We start from the raw sequence: 17,660 nt of genomic DNA on the forward strand, positions 1-17,660 counted from the left end.
GGATCTTTATGTACAAAACTATTTACAGCAGTTCTTTTCTGGAGACAAAGAACTGAACATTGAGGGAATTGAGGCTCATCAATGGGAAAATGGTTAAAAAAATTGTAGTATGTGATGATGATGGAATGCTATTGTGCTATAAGAAAGGATAAGCAGGATTCTGTCAGAAAAACCATGGAAAGACTTCCATGAGCTGATGCAAAAATAAATGTACTGCATAAAAAGTAACAGCAATATTGTAAAATAATCAACTATGAATAAGTTAGCTATTCTGAGCAATACAATGATCTAAGACAACTCTGAAGAATGATGAAAAATGCTCTCCCCCTCCCCAGAGAAAGAATTGATGGTGTCTGAATACAATTAAAGCATACTTTTTTTAAACTATTTTTCTTTTTTTTTATTATAATAACTTTTTATTGACAGAACCCATGCCAGGGTAATTTTTTTACAACATTATCCCTTGCACTCACTTCTGTTCCGATTTTTCCCTCCCATCCTCCACCCCCTCCCCTAGATGGCAAGCAGTCCTATATATGTTGAATATGTCGTGTTATATCCTAGATACAATGTATGTGTGCAGAACCAAACAGTTTTCTTGTTACATAGGGAGAATTGGATTCAGAAGGTAAAAATCACCTGGGAAGAAAAACAAAAATGCAAACAGTTTACATTCATTTCCCAGTGTTTTTTCTTTGGGTGTAGCTGCTTCTGTCCATCATTGATCAATTGAAACTGAATTAGGTCTCTTTGTCAAAGAAATCCACTTCCATCAGATTACATCTTCATACAGTATCGTTGTTGACGTATATAATGATCTCTTGGTTCTGCTCATTTCACTTAGTATCAGTTCATGTAAGTCTCTCCAAGCCTCTCTGTATTCATCCTACTGGTCATTTCTTATAGAACACAATAATATTCCATAACATTCATATACCACAATTTACCCAACCATTCTCCAATTGATGGGCATCCATTTATTTTCCAGTTTCTAGCCACTACAAACAGGGCTGCCACAAACATTTTGGCACATGCAGGTCCCTTTCCCTTCTTTAGTATCTCCTTGGGGTATAAGCCCAGTAGTAACACTGCTAGGTCAAAGGGTATGCACAGTTTGATAACATTTTGGGCATAATTCCAGATTGCTCTCCAGAATGGTTGGAATCGTTCACAACTCCACTCAGTGTCCCAGTTTTCCCACATCCCCTCCAACAATCATCATTATTTTTTCCTGTCATCTTAGCCAATCTGACAGGTGTGTAGTGGTATCTCAGAGTTGTCTTAATTTGCATTTCTCTGATTAATAGTGATTTGGAACACTCTTTCATATGAGTGGTAATAATTTCAATTTCATCGTCTGAAAATTGTCTGTTCATATCCTTTGACCATTTGTCAATTGGAGAATGGCTTGGTTTCTTATAAATTAGAGTCAATTCTCTATATATTTTGGAAATGAGACCTTTATCAGAACCTTAACTGTGAAGATGTTTCCCAGTTTGTTGCTTCCCTTCTAATCTTGTTTGCATTAGTTTTGTTTGTACAGAAGCTTTTTAATTTGATGTAATCAAAATTTTCTATTTTGTGATCAATAATGGTCTCTAGTTCATCTTTGGTCACAAATTTCTTCCTCCTCCACAAGTCTGAGAGATAAACTATCCTATGTTCCTCCAATTTATTTATAATCTCGTTCTTTATGTCTAAATCATGGACCCATTTTGATCTTATCTTGGTATACAGTGTTAAGTGTGGGTCCATGCCTAATTTCTGCCATACTAATTTCCAGTTATCCCAGCAGTTTTTGTCAAATAATGAATTCTTATCCCAAAAGTTAGGATTTTTGGCTTTGTCAAACACTAGATTGCTATAGTTGACTATTCTGTCTTGTGAGCCTAATCTGTTCCACTGATCAACTAATCTATTTCTTAGCCAATACCAAATGGTTTTGGTGACTGCTGCTTTATAATATAATTTTAGATCAGGTACAGCTAGAACACCTTTATTTGATTTTTTTTCATTAATTCTTTTGAGATTCTCGACCTTTATTATTCCATATGAATTTTGTTGTTATTTTTTCTAGATCATTAAAATATTTTCTTGGAAGTCTGATTGGTATAGCACTAAATAAATAGATTAGTTTAGGGAGTATTGTCATCTTTATTATATTCGCTCGGCCTATCCAGGAGCACTTAATATTTTTCCAATTATTTAAGTCTGACTTTATTTGTGTGGAAAGTTTTTTGTAATTTTGCTCATATAATTCCTGACTTTCCTTTGGTAGATAGATTCCCAAATATTTTATGCTGTCGACAGTTATTTTGAATGGAATTTCTCTTTGTATCTCTTGCTGTTGGATTTTGTTGGTGATGTATAAAAATGCTGAGGATTTATGGGGATTTATTTTATAAACTGCAACTTTGCTAAAGTTATGAATTATTTCTAATAGCTTTTTAGTAGAATCTCTGGGGTTCTCTAAGTATACCATCATATCATCTGTGAAGATTAAACTATTTTTCTTGAGGGTTTTTTTGGTCTATGTTTTCTTTCATAATATGACTATTATGGAAACTTACATGTATAACATAAAATTTCTTGCTTTCGCAATGGGAGAGAAAAGAAGGAAGGGAGAGAGAGAATTTGAAACTCAAAGTTTTAAAAATAAATGTTTAAAATTGTTTTTTCATGTAACTGGAAGACAATAAAATACTATATAAATTTAAAATAAATAAATAGCAACACACTAAATAATTATTGTTCCTTCCCCTATTCCATAATGTTGAAATACATAATGATGGAATTATGAAGTGATTCTTTCTTGCAAACATTTTGGAACTAACTATGCTAGGAAAATGATGAAGTGGTTCACATCTTTGGTCCAGTAACCCATGTATTACACCAATATTCCAAAGAAGTCATTGTTTTAACTGTTTCCTAAATGGTCTCAGTGCCTCCCCCACCTCCAGACTTCAGTTCATTTTGCATGTGTCCTCTAGAGTTGTTCCTAAAATCTTACTTCATGACATCCTCTTCCTTAGAAAGTTCCATGCTCCTTTCCTTTTTTTAAGGTTTTGTTTTATTTATTTAATATTTTCCCCAGTTCCATTCAAAACAAAAGATTTTTTTTTACATTTGTTTCTAACATTTTTGAGTTCTAGGTTCTCTCCCTTATCCCCACTCACAACTAAGAAACTACTTGTGAAATTATGCAAAACATTTTCATAAAGGTCAACTTGTTAGGGAAAAAAAGTAGATCTTCCACTCTAATGAAAATAAAAACCTTCAAGAAAAGTTAAGTTTAAAAAAGAGAGATAATGCTTCAGTCTGTATTTAGACATAATCAGTTCTTTCTCTGGGTATAGATAAGATTTTTCATCATATGTCTTTCAGAGTTGTCCTGAATGATTGTACTACTGAGAATAGCAAAGTCATTTGCAGCTGGTCATCCTAGAATACTGCTATTACTTTGAATACAGTATATTTCACTTTGCTTGAGTTCGTGGAGTACTTTCCAGATTTTTTTTTCTCCTGAAAGCATCCTGCTCCATCTTCCTTTCTAGCTCTGAATCTATGATTCCTTCAAAATGTCTATATCAGAACCATCTCCTTCCATCCTCTTTACTTATCTAAGTCCCACTTATTGTTCTCCTAGGACTTCTGCTTTTTTATTTTCATTTTTTTTTCTGCTTTATATCCCCTTCCTCAGTTCTAGTCAGTTTTTTTTCAGTTTCTCTTCATGTTGATTATCTCAATATGACATACAAAAGAAAACAATGGCAATTAGAGAGTGCTTTAAATCAAAAGTATCAAACACATCCAGAAGGGCTGCATATAACACACAAAGTTCTTCAGGGCCATCATAGTCAGATGAAAATGGTATTGGAGGAAAAAAAAATATCACTACCATTATCCAATAGTGTATTAGAAATGTTAGTAATAGGATTAAGAAAAAAAAATCAAAGGAATCAGAATGTGCAATGAGGAAATAAAACTAAACACTTTTTGCAGATGATAAGAAGACATGCTTTGAAAATTCTAGAAATTCAACTAAAAGGATAATTAAAGCAATTGTTTTCACAAAGAATTGTTACTCTTCAACTGTGTCTGAATTTCTGTGAAACTATTTGGGATTTTCTTGACAGAGATACTGGAGTGGTTTTCTATTATCTTTTCTGCCTTTAAAAAAAAAAAAAATGAGGAAACAGAGGTAAACAGAGTTTACTTGCCAGGGTCACACTGCTATTATGTGTCTGAAGCTAGACTTGAACTCAAAATAGGAGTCTTCCTTTCTATAGAACCAGCACTCTTGCACCACCTAAAGGCCCCTTAGCAAAGTAGCAGGAAAAAAATAAACCCACTTAAATCATCAGCATTTTTATATATCACAAATTAATATTGTAGACAGCATAAAATATACCTGCAAAGATAAATGCAGAACTAAATTAACATAATTATAAAATACAAAAAAGTCAGATTTAAATATTTGGAGAAATATTGTTCATATGTGGTTAGACCAGTATAATAAAAAAGCGATGATTCTACTTTAATCTACTTATTCAATGCCATCTCAATTAAATCATCCCAAAAAAATTATTACACTAGAAAAAAACAGCAAAATTCATTTGAAGAACAAAAGGTCAAAAATATCAAAGGAATGAAAGAAAGAAAGAAAGAAAGAAAGAAAGAAAGAAAGAAAGAAAGAAAGAAAGGAAGGGAGGAAGAAAGGGAGGAAGGAAAGAAGGGAGGAAGGTAAAAAGGGAGGGAGGAAGGAAGGAAGGGAGGGAGGGAGGGAGGGAGGGAAGGAAGGAAGGAAGGAAGGAAGGAAGGGAGGGAGGGAGGGAGGGAGGGAGGGAGGGAGGGAGGAAGGAAGAAAGAAGTTCAACAGTACCAAATCTTAAATTTCATTATAAGGCAGAAATATCAAAACTACTTGATATTGATCAAGGAATAGAAAGATGGATCTTTGGCTATATAATAAAATAGTATTAAATGATTAAAGCAACCCTATGTGGAAAATGTAAATATTTAAACTTTTAGGATAAAAGTTTATTAGTTGGTAAAAAATTGTTGTGAAAATTAGAAGCTGGTCTTCCAGAAACTATATGAACCAATATCTTACACCATTTTTCAAGATAAAGTCAAAATGGTTACATGACCTAGACATAAGGGGAGATAACATAAGAAAATTCAAAAAACATAGAACATATTACCTATCATATAAGTATAGGACAAGAATCTATGAATAAAGCAAAGATAGAAAGCATTGTGAGATGTAAAATAAATGATTTTGATTACATTAAATTAAAAATGGTTTTATACCAATAAAACCACTGTAGCTAAAATTAGGAGGAAAACAGAAAATTGGAGGGAGGTGATTTTTCCAATAAAGGTCTCATATCAATTACATAACTTTATCAAGTTTATAAGAATATGAATCATTCACCAATTAATAAATGGTCAAATGGTATGAACAGGCAGGAATTTGATGAAGAAAACAAACTATATACAGTCATGCAAAATGCACAAAATCATTATTGATTAAAGAAATTCAAATCAAAACAACTTTGAGATTATTACTTTACACCCATCAGATTGGCTAAAATGACAGAGGGGGGAAAATCACAAATTTTGGAGGGAATGTGGAAAAATTGGAATTCTAATACACTGTGAACTGATCCAAACATTTTGGAGTACAATTTGGAATTATGTCCAAAGAGTCATGAGACTGTGCATACCCAGAAATACCACTATTAAGTCTGTATGCTAAAGTGATTATAGAAAAGGGAAAGGAACTTAGATGTCCTAAAAATACTTATACTATTTTGTACTTTGTAGTGGCAAAAAACTGGAAATTGAGGGGATTCTATCAATTGAGAAATGGATAAACAAGTTGTAGTGTATGATTATGATACACCACTGTGCTAGAAGAATGATGAGCACGTTGATTTCAGAAAGAAAGAAAAAAAACATGGAAAAACTTGTATGAGATAATAAAGAGTGAAAGTGGCAAAACCAAGAGAACACTGAATCCAGTAATAGTAATACTTTTCAAAGAATAATTGGGAACAACTAAATTATTCTGAGTATTATAAATATTCAAAATAAACTACAAAAGATGCTATCCCACCTCTGGAGAAAGAACTGATTGTAGAAGGGGAAAGGAATAAGAAAGCGGGAGGAGCTATAAAAGGAGAAGGCAGATTGAGGAAGATGGTAGTCAGAAGCAAAACACTTGAGGAGGAGGGAAAGGAGGAAAGGAAAGAGAAAAGTATAACTTCAGGAAAATAAGATGGCAGGAAATCCAGAGTTAGCAATTTTAACTTTGAATGTAAATGGAATAAACTCTCCCATAAAACAAAAGTGTATAACAGACTGGATTAAAAGTCAGAATCCTACAAAATATTGTTTACAAGAAACACATTCATAGTAGGGTGATAGTGATACAGACAGAGTAATGGTAAAAGGCTGAAGCAGAATCTATTATGTTTCAGCTGAAGCAAAAAAAAAAAAAAAAAGAAAAAAAAAAAAAAAGCAGGGATAGCAATCCCCATCTCAGATCAAGCAAAAACAAACATAGATCCAATTAAAAGAGATAAGAAAGAAAACTAAATTTTGCAATTTTGCTACCATAGATAATGAAGTAATAGCTATAAAAAATATATGTACCATGTGTTATAGCATCCAAATTCTTAGAGAAGAGAGCTGCAAGAAGTAGACAGAGAAAGAATTGATAAACAGAAGTATACATAGTATATATGTATGTGTATACATACAGATATATATGATATATATATACATACACATATACTCATTGTATATGTACAATACACATATATACATACATTTATATGTATGTGTCATATATTTATAGATGTATAGACCTGTATCAAATGATGGGCTTTTCTAGTGAAAGGAGGGAGAAAAGGAGGGAAGAAAACACTTTGAAACTTAAAATGTAACAAAAAATTATTTTTGGTAACAACATTTTTAAAACTATAATCAGAAAAAATGTAACAAAACATAAAAATACATAGGTAGTTTTCTAAGTGTATCTTCTGGGATCTTTTTGATAACCTCTCAATTTCATTTTAACACCACCATTTAAGTTAAATACCTCAGCTTCTCACTAAAATAAAAGCCTAATTTTAAAATGCCAATCCTATCACATGGATATTCTGCAAATTCTGTGCCATAGTTTCCAAAAAATCAAAATGGTGGATTCATGAAAAGGCAACATGGAGATTCATGATGAGGTCAAATATGGATTCTACAAATAAAGAAATTAATTCAAATATATAAAAGAGTGAAATGTTTTGCTGGCTTGAATAAATAGTGCATGCAATGACAACAGTAGGAATGAGAAAGTCTCTCAAGAGATATTGGATACATACCTATTTCTATATATACGTATGTATATATATATTTTCATATGCTGAAGTAGGAAGGATGATTTGTGTTGGTGATTAAATAGAAATGAGGTCCCTGTTGAAATTAATTAATTTAAATGTAAATAGTCATTAAGCAAGTTTAATTAGCTCTATTGATGTTCAGTATAAATTTATAATAAAACATTTAACCAAAAAAGAATAGAAATGAGTTTTATAAAATGAGCTCAAGCTAGATGACCCCTAAATTGCCTTTCCAGTTCTAAATCTTATGAGACTGTGCTGACTTTAATTAAGAGAGAGGGGGTTGAAATTGGTGGAAGTGTTTGGATTGTATACAGTAATTTGTGGGGCACCAGACACTGCAAATTTGATAACATTTTCAGAAGGAATAAATTAGGGTATGTGGGGGTATTAAATTTCTTAATGAGGTATGTAGAACAGTTTCTTTCAAAATGATAGATCTTGCCAAATATCAAGTACAGGAGTAATTCCATTCAAAACACCTCCTAAGTAGCTGCTTGTAGGATTTTAGGTGACAGAGGAAGAAGGTAAAGGATGAAAGAGAAGATATCCCTGAGCCAGATTTTGGTTCTTACCTACTTACTCCCAAATCCCACCCCCATATAGGAACCATAAGGTATTTAAGGTAATTGAATAAATGTAAAGTATTCTCCAAACCTAATGCGGGTGTTGCTTTGTATGAGATTTATTTAATGTCATAACCATTTCACATAATGTCATAATGTCATGATTAGAGGAGCTCCAGTGGTGAGCAAGATGTTAGTAGTGAAGTAATATAGTATAGATGGAAATCATTTTTCCTCCTGTCAATGCAGAATTGAAGAATGATCTTTGTTAAACATGGGGTCTTAACTTCTCTTAAACTTTATCTAGCCCCCCTTGGAAGTTTCTTAGTTGGGGAACAGGATGGGCCCTCCCATAGTGGGGCAAGAGATTAGCAAAGCATAATGTATAGTCAGAGCTGCTATTACCCAAAAGTCCAGGATGGAAAAATGAATCCTGGCTATAGCTTCTCTATTCTTTCTTGTCCTTAGTACAGTTTGGAAAGTAGAGCATGTAGTAGGACTGAAACAATTAGACATCTTATGTAGGTAGTCCTATTCTCACCAAGTGTTAGCCTTTCTTGTAGCGAATATCTGAGTCCATCAGTCAGTAAATATTTATTAAGTACCTATTCTGTGCCAGGAAGGTGCTAAGCTAACTTGGTCCTTGGCAAGTCATTGGCTGGTTCCATCCAATGCAGAAGGCTGGCAAAGGAATTCTATTAACTTTCGCTTGTTTCCTTTTGTAGCTCACTTATGAATGGTATATTGCTGTGGTCTTCATACTTCTTACTTGTACATTTGCAATGTACTCCAACTTCCCTTATCTTCCTGAATATGTCCGAGTAATGTTCCAAATGTCAGATGGCATTTGGAAAGACTGCTGTCCAGGAAGAGCTACTCAATCCTGGGGTAAACTTGCTATTTCCCCAGATTGGGACAAGGAAAGTGGTGCTTACTATATCACTGACTGACACAAGTCCCTTGTTCTAAAATAAATAAAATGTAACCAGGTAAGTTCCAAGTGATCATTTCTCTCTGTTTTAAATAAGTTTTCACTTATAAGGACCTCAATTTCCTTCTCTACCAAATTATATAATTAATGAGGTCCCTTTCTGGACTGCATCCTATTATTTTATCTTCGCAAATTATTGGACTTATAATGATTATAGGCATATAAGTTACCCATGCTACTTTTTAAGCTTCCCTCTAAATAAGCGATTTCTCTATCCAATCCAGAAGATTAGATCAGATCAGTCTTGCAGCCCAGATGGAATCTTGATTTATGTGTGTGTGTGTGTGTGTGTGTGTGTGTGTGTTGTGAAATATTACACACATGCCCTCTGGAGGACTAAATCCTTGTCTCCAGTCTTCCTGATGTATATCTAGACACTGGACCCAGATGGCTCCAGAGGAAAAGGTGAGGCTGGTGACTTTGTACAGCTCTCCCCTCACTTAAATCCGTTTCACTGGCATGCCATGGTATCACCTCCCTGATGTATGGAGAGGGAAGGACAGACAACATCAACAAGTCCTTATCAGTAATATCCTATTCACAAAAAAGAAGCATTTAATTCACTATTCTACCTATTTGACTGGAATAAGAAGGAAAAAATTAGAGAAAAAAATTGTTTTCATTTTTAATCTAACTTTAAGTTTGGTTGATCTCTTTCAGTGCTTTGAACAAGGAAAGTTAGGGAGATTTATTAAAATTCTAACTCATAACCTTCTTCCTGCTTTCTGACTACCATACCTAACTCCCACCTCCACATGCATCCGGGATGAGTGTTTTTTTTTTTTTTTAATGATTTAGTACAGTTTAATAGTTTATGAAGATTATACAGCAACAAAAATTTAAGTAATAAGGGGAAGGTGGGGGAAAAAATATGTTCAAACCAAATGGGAAAAGAAGGCAAGTCACTTTGGGTTGGTGGTAGTGAGGATAATTTCAAGAAAGACACAAAGTTGGGGGTGAGAGGGGTGGACAGGACTAGTTAGCTGCTGTTTGGGAACTAGCAAACAATCTGGGGCTCAGCTTTTCCATTAAATTTTTCCTTCTGTAGAGATAGACTTTTTCTCAAGTTGTTAATATTTGGGCAGGAAAAAGTAAGAAGCTCATTAAAATACTATGTTCAAAATCTTCTGAGACTTGCCATCCCTAGTTAAATGTTAAACTTTAGCTGAAGAGCTTCCTGGAGGAGGAAGGGAATGAAAGGGAGTTGATCCTTTTTTCTTCCAGCCCCATGCCAGTATATCAATGGATTCTTTGCTATTTGTCCTTGAGACATCCATCTCTCCTCAACTTATCATTTTGCTCTTTCAAATCTATATATCTCAATTCTATCAATTTATCAAGGCAGCCTTGCTCAACACTCAGTATAATCTCTGGTCATTTTAAAGACAGATTATAAATCTGTATAGTTTGGACTTGATGGTCCAGGAAACTATTTTCCATATCTAATACTGTTGTCATGTAACTAACTTCCCTTATAATATCATTTCACTTAAAGTTACAATTGGCAGGAAGATTTATGGATATTGGGTTGGTCATGCATATTTTTAAACAATAGTAATGTTATCTCCTCTTTTTTTTTCCCTTGGATTTTTTTCTCCAGGAAGCTTCTAGTGTTTCTCCCTATTTCAAGGAATAAATAATGACCATTCCACTGCGGCTCATAACAAATGCCATTCTGCCCATAATCTTAAAAAATTAATTCAATCCAATCAAAGACTAACAGTCTCTCCAAGGTCTTTTGTACATGGTCTATCTCTACTCTTAGATAATAAACTCTTTCAAGACAGGAGGACATTTCATTCATGGTTGTATTCTCCCTGCTTATTATGAACAATGTGGCTAATAGATTACTTTAATGGATCTACCATCTTGTCAATAGAAGTGCTCCCACCCAGTGGTGCCATCGGTCTTTTCATCAATTCTTCACAAAGGATCCACATCCAATATCCCTGTACCAGCTTGGAAAGACAAAACTGAGATCAGTTTAATCTGAACATGTTTTAACAGATGAGAGTAGATAAGAAAAGTTCAGATATCCCTGAGTACATAGGACACAGATGTGCATGTTGAAAAATTCATAACCTTCTTTAATCCACCTTTGGGATATAGGACCAAAAACACAGCAGAAAAAAAACAAAACAAAACAAAACAATGTAATCCAACACAGAACACAGATACTGATGCAATGTTGGCATAATATATGAATTATATAAGATACAATTTCTCAGTTTCTTTCTTTCTTCCTTTACACCCCCCCCCATAATTTCCTAAATCTTTGCATTGGATGGAAGATAGTGTTAAAAACATCTCACTACATATGAATGGAAATTTAAAGGGAAAAAATTTAAATATATGAAAAAAAAAATTGGTTTTTTTTAATCTTTTCCATCCCCTAAAAAAAGCTTTTATAGTTTTACAATGAATACCTTATCCAAGAGAAACAAGTAGGTTATCTAAAAAAAATGTCAGTCTTTTCAATAATGAATGACAGCAACCTGGGTCCAAGGAGGTTGCTACTGACATCTAGTGGTAATATTCATAATAAGCCAAAAGCATAAAATCATAACATATTAGAGCCACAAAAATGATTTTATTGATTATCTAATCTAGTCTCCTCATTTTACAGATGGCAAAAGAGAGTCCCACCAAAGGAAATAAATTGCCTGTGGTTCAGAAGAACTTTAATCCAGAGTTTCTGAATTCTGATGATCTTTTCATTGCAATAGTCATTCATCCTAAAAACAAAACTATAAAATGCACAAACCACCCTTGATGCAAGCAGATGCAGATAATCCCTTACATACGGATGTTAAGATTAGCTGTACGTATGAACCACACATACATTCCCTCTACAAAATATCCTACCCCACTATGCCCAGAGCCAAGACTACTACTACTCCAGGAGGTTTAGTTATTGCTGGGCTGCTCACAGAATTAATGTTTTTCTGTTCAAATCTTTCTTGTCCTTTAAATCCCAATTCAGATCTCAAATCCTTCATGAGACCTCTGACCACTTTCACCCTCTACCTAGTTGAGAGTAGAGCAATTTGACTGGATGAGAGAATTCAACAAAACACTGACATCTATATTTCATGGTTCTGCATTAATCAAATTAAACTATATTCAAAGAATGAACTTAAGTTAAGGAGGATGAATGAGACATTATATACAAAGGAGAAAGGAAAGGATGTGATTAAGAGAGATCTGAAGGTAGCAAATATTTCCAAATATGGCTCCAGGCTTTTACCAATAAAGAAGTTTGGGTCATTGATAGTAAAAAATTCCAGATTCCTGTCAATGGATTGTCAATGTCAAGACTTCCATTGACTTCCAGGTTTCTTTCTATTTACAGCACCCACACTGTTACATTTGTTATGTAGATACATATTTATCCTGGAAAAAATGATCATTAATAATCAATGATTTGTGAAAATCCAGAATTGTCCCCTTTTTCTTAAGTCCTGATCTTAAAAAGTTCAGTCTCTTGAAGGACATTACTGACAATGAGATTGGACTAAATTGTTTGTTCAGATCCCACAGGGTAGGATTGTATTCTACTCAAGTCTGGGTGGAGATAAATTCTTTAAATAAATTATCCAAGGCTAGGGGTAACTTAAGTAAATGACATAATCAAAGTCCAGGTCCAGCCTCTCATTCTTTCATTAATTGTTATCCAGTCAGAGTTGAATGCCATCCTCAGGAACACCCCTCCTCCAAAGAGTACATAAGCTATAAAACCACTGACATGATTTGTTTTTGGCGAATGAGTGTTTGGTGAGTGAGAGTTTGTGAGTGTGTGTAAGAGAGACAGACACAAACGGCTAAATGACCATTCTTTTATTATTAAAATGCTGACTTTTTTAATAAAATAATTAAAATTACCCAGAAATTATGTCTCTCTTTTAAAAAAAAAAGTCATAATCCCCAACCTTAACTAATTCAACTCTAGACAGCAAAGCCCTAATAACTTCTGTTTATAGTATAGTCTCTTACACATAAAAAGTCAACTATTATTAGGGTGCCAAATAAATATTAATTGAATCAAATACTTAAAGAATGATGAAATATTGACAAGAGGCCAAGAAAGATGAGAATTTTGATAAATGTCCAGTTTCAAAAACTAGAATGAACAGATACTCTTGATTTCTTTAAGCACAACTCCATTCCAAAATACCTCTTACTTGTTTTCTGATTCAATCTCAGTTCTCAATAGCAAGCTACAGTGAGAAGCCTCTTTAAGGAATGTTTTAATTTCAAGATGCTTTAATATTGTCTAGAAGTAATATTGACACTGTAAATGAAAAAGTATTGGTTGCCAAGGACTAGTCAACAGAACTCACTGGTCCAGCCCACAAATCAGATACAGCACTCCCTTTCCAAATGGTACAATAAGAACAGTTAACCAGGGCTAAATTAAGCAGAGAGGTGTTCTTCAAGAAGTACACTTAAATTATCCCAAATGGAGACACTTCTCAGCAAAGTCTATGTCTATATACAAGAAACAACAAAAAACTCCCACAAGTAAAATCTGAAAAACTGAGCAACTACCAAATGAATTTTACTAGTGGAAATACAACTGACCTTGAAAATTCCACAATCCCTCACCACCCTCACTTACTTTCCCTACCAAACCTCTCCTTTTCCTTTAGCAAAACACATGTTTTTAAAAGAGTAAAACTGTTTTCAGTTTTTTAACTTTGTGTCCCCAGAACTTAGCACATGAAGAAGCATTTTAAAAATGATTGTTAAAATGAATCAATTTTCCTCTACATTATCAGGTTATCTGGCCTTATCTTTACATTTCAGAAGCCCTTTCCTTAGTAAAGTTCCATCCAAAAGAACCTAATTTTAAAATACAGGTGTCTAAAATTTTATGTAAATTCAACATGTAAAAACAGAATTAAAAAAACAAAATCACAAACATAATAGCTACTTAACACTCCTGCTGTTGGTGCTAATAATGACAGTAAGAGAAATAATAATAGCAATACTAATAATAAACAACCTTCAAAGAGAATACAGAAAAAGTGCCTTCTAGCCTTCTAACAGAATTCTATTAGGTGCCATCTTATTACAAGTATGTTGCTCTAATATGCATGTAATATATAAGAAATATGCCACAGATTCAAGTCTAAGCATTTTGACAACTGCAAATAGATAATCTAGACAAGTTGGAAAAGAATATTTTTAAAATATGACATTTCTCTATTATTTCTGCCTCTCATAATTCTATAATTATTGATTTGAGTCGATCTGCAATTTTACTTCAGCGCTTTTCCTGCCAATTGTTAATAATGCAATAGACTTGTGATAAATGGGATAATAATATAATTTATGCTGCATTTTTATAAATGTTTCAAGAAACACTCAGATTATTGACAGAATATACTTTAAATTTGATCATTTATCTTTTCTACATAACTGTTTATATCCAGCAACATATTTAGTTTAATGGAAAGTAAATCATTAGAAAGACAACCTTTACGGACTCTTATGTTTGATGGTACCTGATTCCCAGTTCAAACAATAATCTCTTTCCAGGTTTCCTATAGCTACCACCACCACTCCCCAACTTCGCAAATGGCACTGCCATCAATAGGAGAAAAAAGGCAAGTTTCAAAAAGGTTTCTTATTCCTTCCCCAGATATTTTGTTTCATCTTTGGCCACTAATTCATTAATTACTCAAATGGGTAAATTGCACTTAAATCCCACCAACTTTATTAAATATTTTCAGATAACAAACTTGTACATGGTTCTAGCAACAGTCACAATAATTAAAAATCTCTTTGTAGAAGAATCTACTTACTCACAATGAATCTACTGGTTCTAGAGAAGAGATATCCAGGAGCCAGAAACAAAGAGATGTAGATATGGAATGTAGAGCAGAAAGAGACCTTAAACTATCATTTCATCTAATGCCCTCATTTGACATATGTGGACTCTGAGTTGCAGATACTTTAAGTGATATAACTAAACTCATTTCTAATAAGTCACACAACCCCAATCTAATGCTACATAGATTTGTAATCTAGAGCAATTACTTCATTTCTGGCTTGATAAAAAACCCAAATCCTTTGACTTTCTCTTTTTCCCCAATGATGTTTAACAGATATAACAAATATAATGAATAAGTATTAAAAAACTATTCCCCTAATCTCCTATCAATCACTGTATTTTTATTTGAAAAATGGTATACACAACTGGATATAAATTTTGCTTGAGGCTCTCTTGGTTCCTTACAATAATATAACTTGGTTTCAATGAATGGACAGTCAAAAAATTAATTTGTGACTGTGCATATATGTATGAGAGTATTGTGTGTGTATATAATATACATACTATATAATATATATAATATAGGTATAGTATATATTTTATACACACACACGCACAGGAGACAACCAAGATGTACTGAAAAGAATTCTAGACTTGTAGTTAGAGGACCTGAGCTTCTGTTTCCAACTCTGCTCTTTGCTATCTTTGTGAGCTTGGATTGGGTACTTTTCTCTTGGACTTGGTTTCCTCACCTCCAAGATGAGTAGATCAGATTCTATGATCCTCCCAACTCTAGATCCTTCTCCTGAACTCCGTTTCCTCACCTCCAAGATGAATAGATTGGATTCTATGATCCTCCCAACCCTAGATCCTTCTCCTGAACTCTGTTTCCTCACCTCCAAGAGGAGTAGATCGGATTCTATGATCCTCCCAAACCTAGATCCTTCTCCTGAACGCCGTTTCCTCATCTCCAAGATGAGTAGATCAGATTCTATGATCTTCACAACTCTAAATCCTATCATCTTGCATGTGACCTTCAGCAAAGCAATAATTGAGGCTTTTAGAGCCTGTTTTCTCCTTTATAAAATAGAACGCTTGCTCAATACCCTTAGATTTAAATAAGGTATTATGGGTAAAATGATTTATAAGCTGAGAATAAGCTTATTAGTAAATGTTATGTAAAAATTATGTAAAAAATTATATTATGTAAAAAAAATTAATAAATATTATGGGTAGCTAAGTGGCATAGTAGAGTCCTGGGCTTGAAGTTAGGAAAGCCAGAGTTCAAATCTGGCCTCACACTTACCAACTGTGTGACTTTGGGCAAGACACTGAATCCCATTTGCCTCAGTTTCCTTATCTGTAAAATAAGCTGAGAAAGAAATGGCAAACACCTCCAGTATCTTTACCAAGAAAACTCCAAGTGGGATCACAAAGAGTTGGATATGACTAAAATGACTAAAGAACACCATAGAAATATTAACTACAATTATTATTATATAATTCAATTAAATTGTTTTACTATACCTGTGACTATATTAGATACAAAGGATCAGTAATTGTCAGCATGGGTAAATCCCAGTGTAGGAACTACCTCCAACACAAAGCAAGTTCTATGACATTGCCAGATGCATAGTGAGGATCACACATACAACTAATATCAGAGGCAGCATTGGAACTAAGTTCTCCTTGACTTCAAGCCCAGCCACGTACAGTCAAGTATATTCTCATAGGAAAAAAAAGGGCAGTTCCCTTAGGGGTACGTATGAATTTTGCCAGCAGATGTCCACTTCAATGCAATGGTCTAGCACTTAATATATCCACACTATCCTAGGATGTCCACATTATGCACATACTTTTGTTTATGGGCTTATGCTGCATATTTGCATATTATCTTATTTGCATATGTTGTCATATTGGTTATGACAACATATGCAAATAAACCCCATAACAATTTGAAAATGTTGCAAACCAAATATGCAATCTGTCAAGCATAATCATCCGTGTTACTCAACAACTGGACGATATAATTCACTCCAAAATATATATGTGAGTTAGTTTCTATCATCTTAAGTTTCAGCACAGATTTCTAGAAATTCATGCCAACAGTATTGCATGTTCAAAAAACAATTTTGTAGCTCTGACTGATGCTTAAATGCAAGAAAAATTTCACCACTTGGCATAGACCAGGATCAAATTCCCTTCCTGTTTATGAAACAGAACTGTGATTCACAACAACAAGACATGATAATCCCCTAATCAAGACCCTGACTAGATATTGAGCTACAATGGGGGAAAAAATAACAGAAAGTAAACTGGTTTTGCATTAAATGTAATATCATTTATGATGCACTCCATGGGCATTGTGAAAGACAAACCGTTCCCTCTTGTAACAAAATGTATGTGTGCAGAGGAATAGGGGAGAGGTCGGCACTCAGTGTCAAAAACTAAAACAGCAAGCATCAAAAAAGCCAAACATCTTAAGGAACATGAACAGTTAGGAGCATTCAAAGCTGTTGGGCCAAAGGAAGCATTATTACCTTGGTCTGATTTTTCATAAGAAGAAGCAGGTTTCCTGTCAGGCGACACCATCTCTTTTGGCTCTGTAGGAAAAGAAGGGAAGAAATTAATAAAAAGCTACCTTTTGTCTTTACACTTTAAATGCTTTTTAAAGAAGATTTATTAGCCAAAAAGGTCAGAGCAGAAAACCATTGACCAAAAAAAAAAATCAGATTCATTCAGCATCTGTCTGAGAACAAGCTGAGGTTAAATGTCAGCTCACTTCCCAGAAGGCTCCTGCTCCCCTGCAGCTGAGAGAGGAGCCTCTGCAGCATGGGATCAACCTTGTTGTTTTGGATTCACTCCCTTCCCAAATGGGAGTCAAAAACTGGCAAGCTCACAAACATTAGCTGCCAGGATTTCTG

At 34.0% G+C, this 17,660-nt stretch overlaps 1 protein-coding gene across 3 annotated transcripts in view; it reads right to left on the minus strand.

The window, feature by feature from the left end:
- INPP4B (inositol polyphosphate-4-phosphatase type II B) overlaps nt 1-17,343 on the minus strand; it is a 767,278-nt gene extending 749,935 nt beyond the window's left edge. For 2 of the 3 annotated variants that reach the window (XM_031943193.1, XM_031943194.1), the window contains exon 1: nt 17,277-17,343. The gene's annotated coding sequence lies outside the window, so the exon portion shown is untranslated. The remainder of the gene's footprint in view (nt 1-17,276) is intronic. The other variant, XM_031943195.1, reaches the window with a different exon arrangement.
- Between the last annotated feature and the right edge of the window lie 317 nt (nt 17,344-17,660).

The sequence above is a fragment of the Sarcophilus harrisii genome, chromosome 6 (assembly GCF_902635505.1).
Source record: "Sarcophilus harrisii chromosome 6, mSarHar1.11, whole genome shotgun sequence".
Lineage (NCBI taxonomy): Eukaryota > Metazoa > Chordata > Mammalia > Dasyuromorphia > Dasyuridae > Sarcophilus > Sarcophilus harrisii.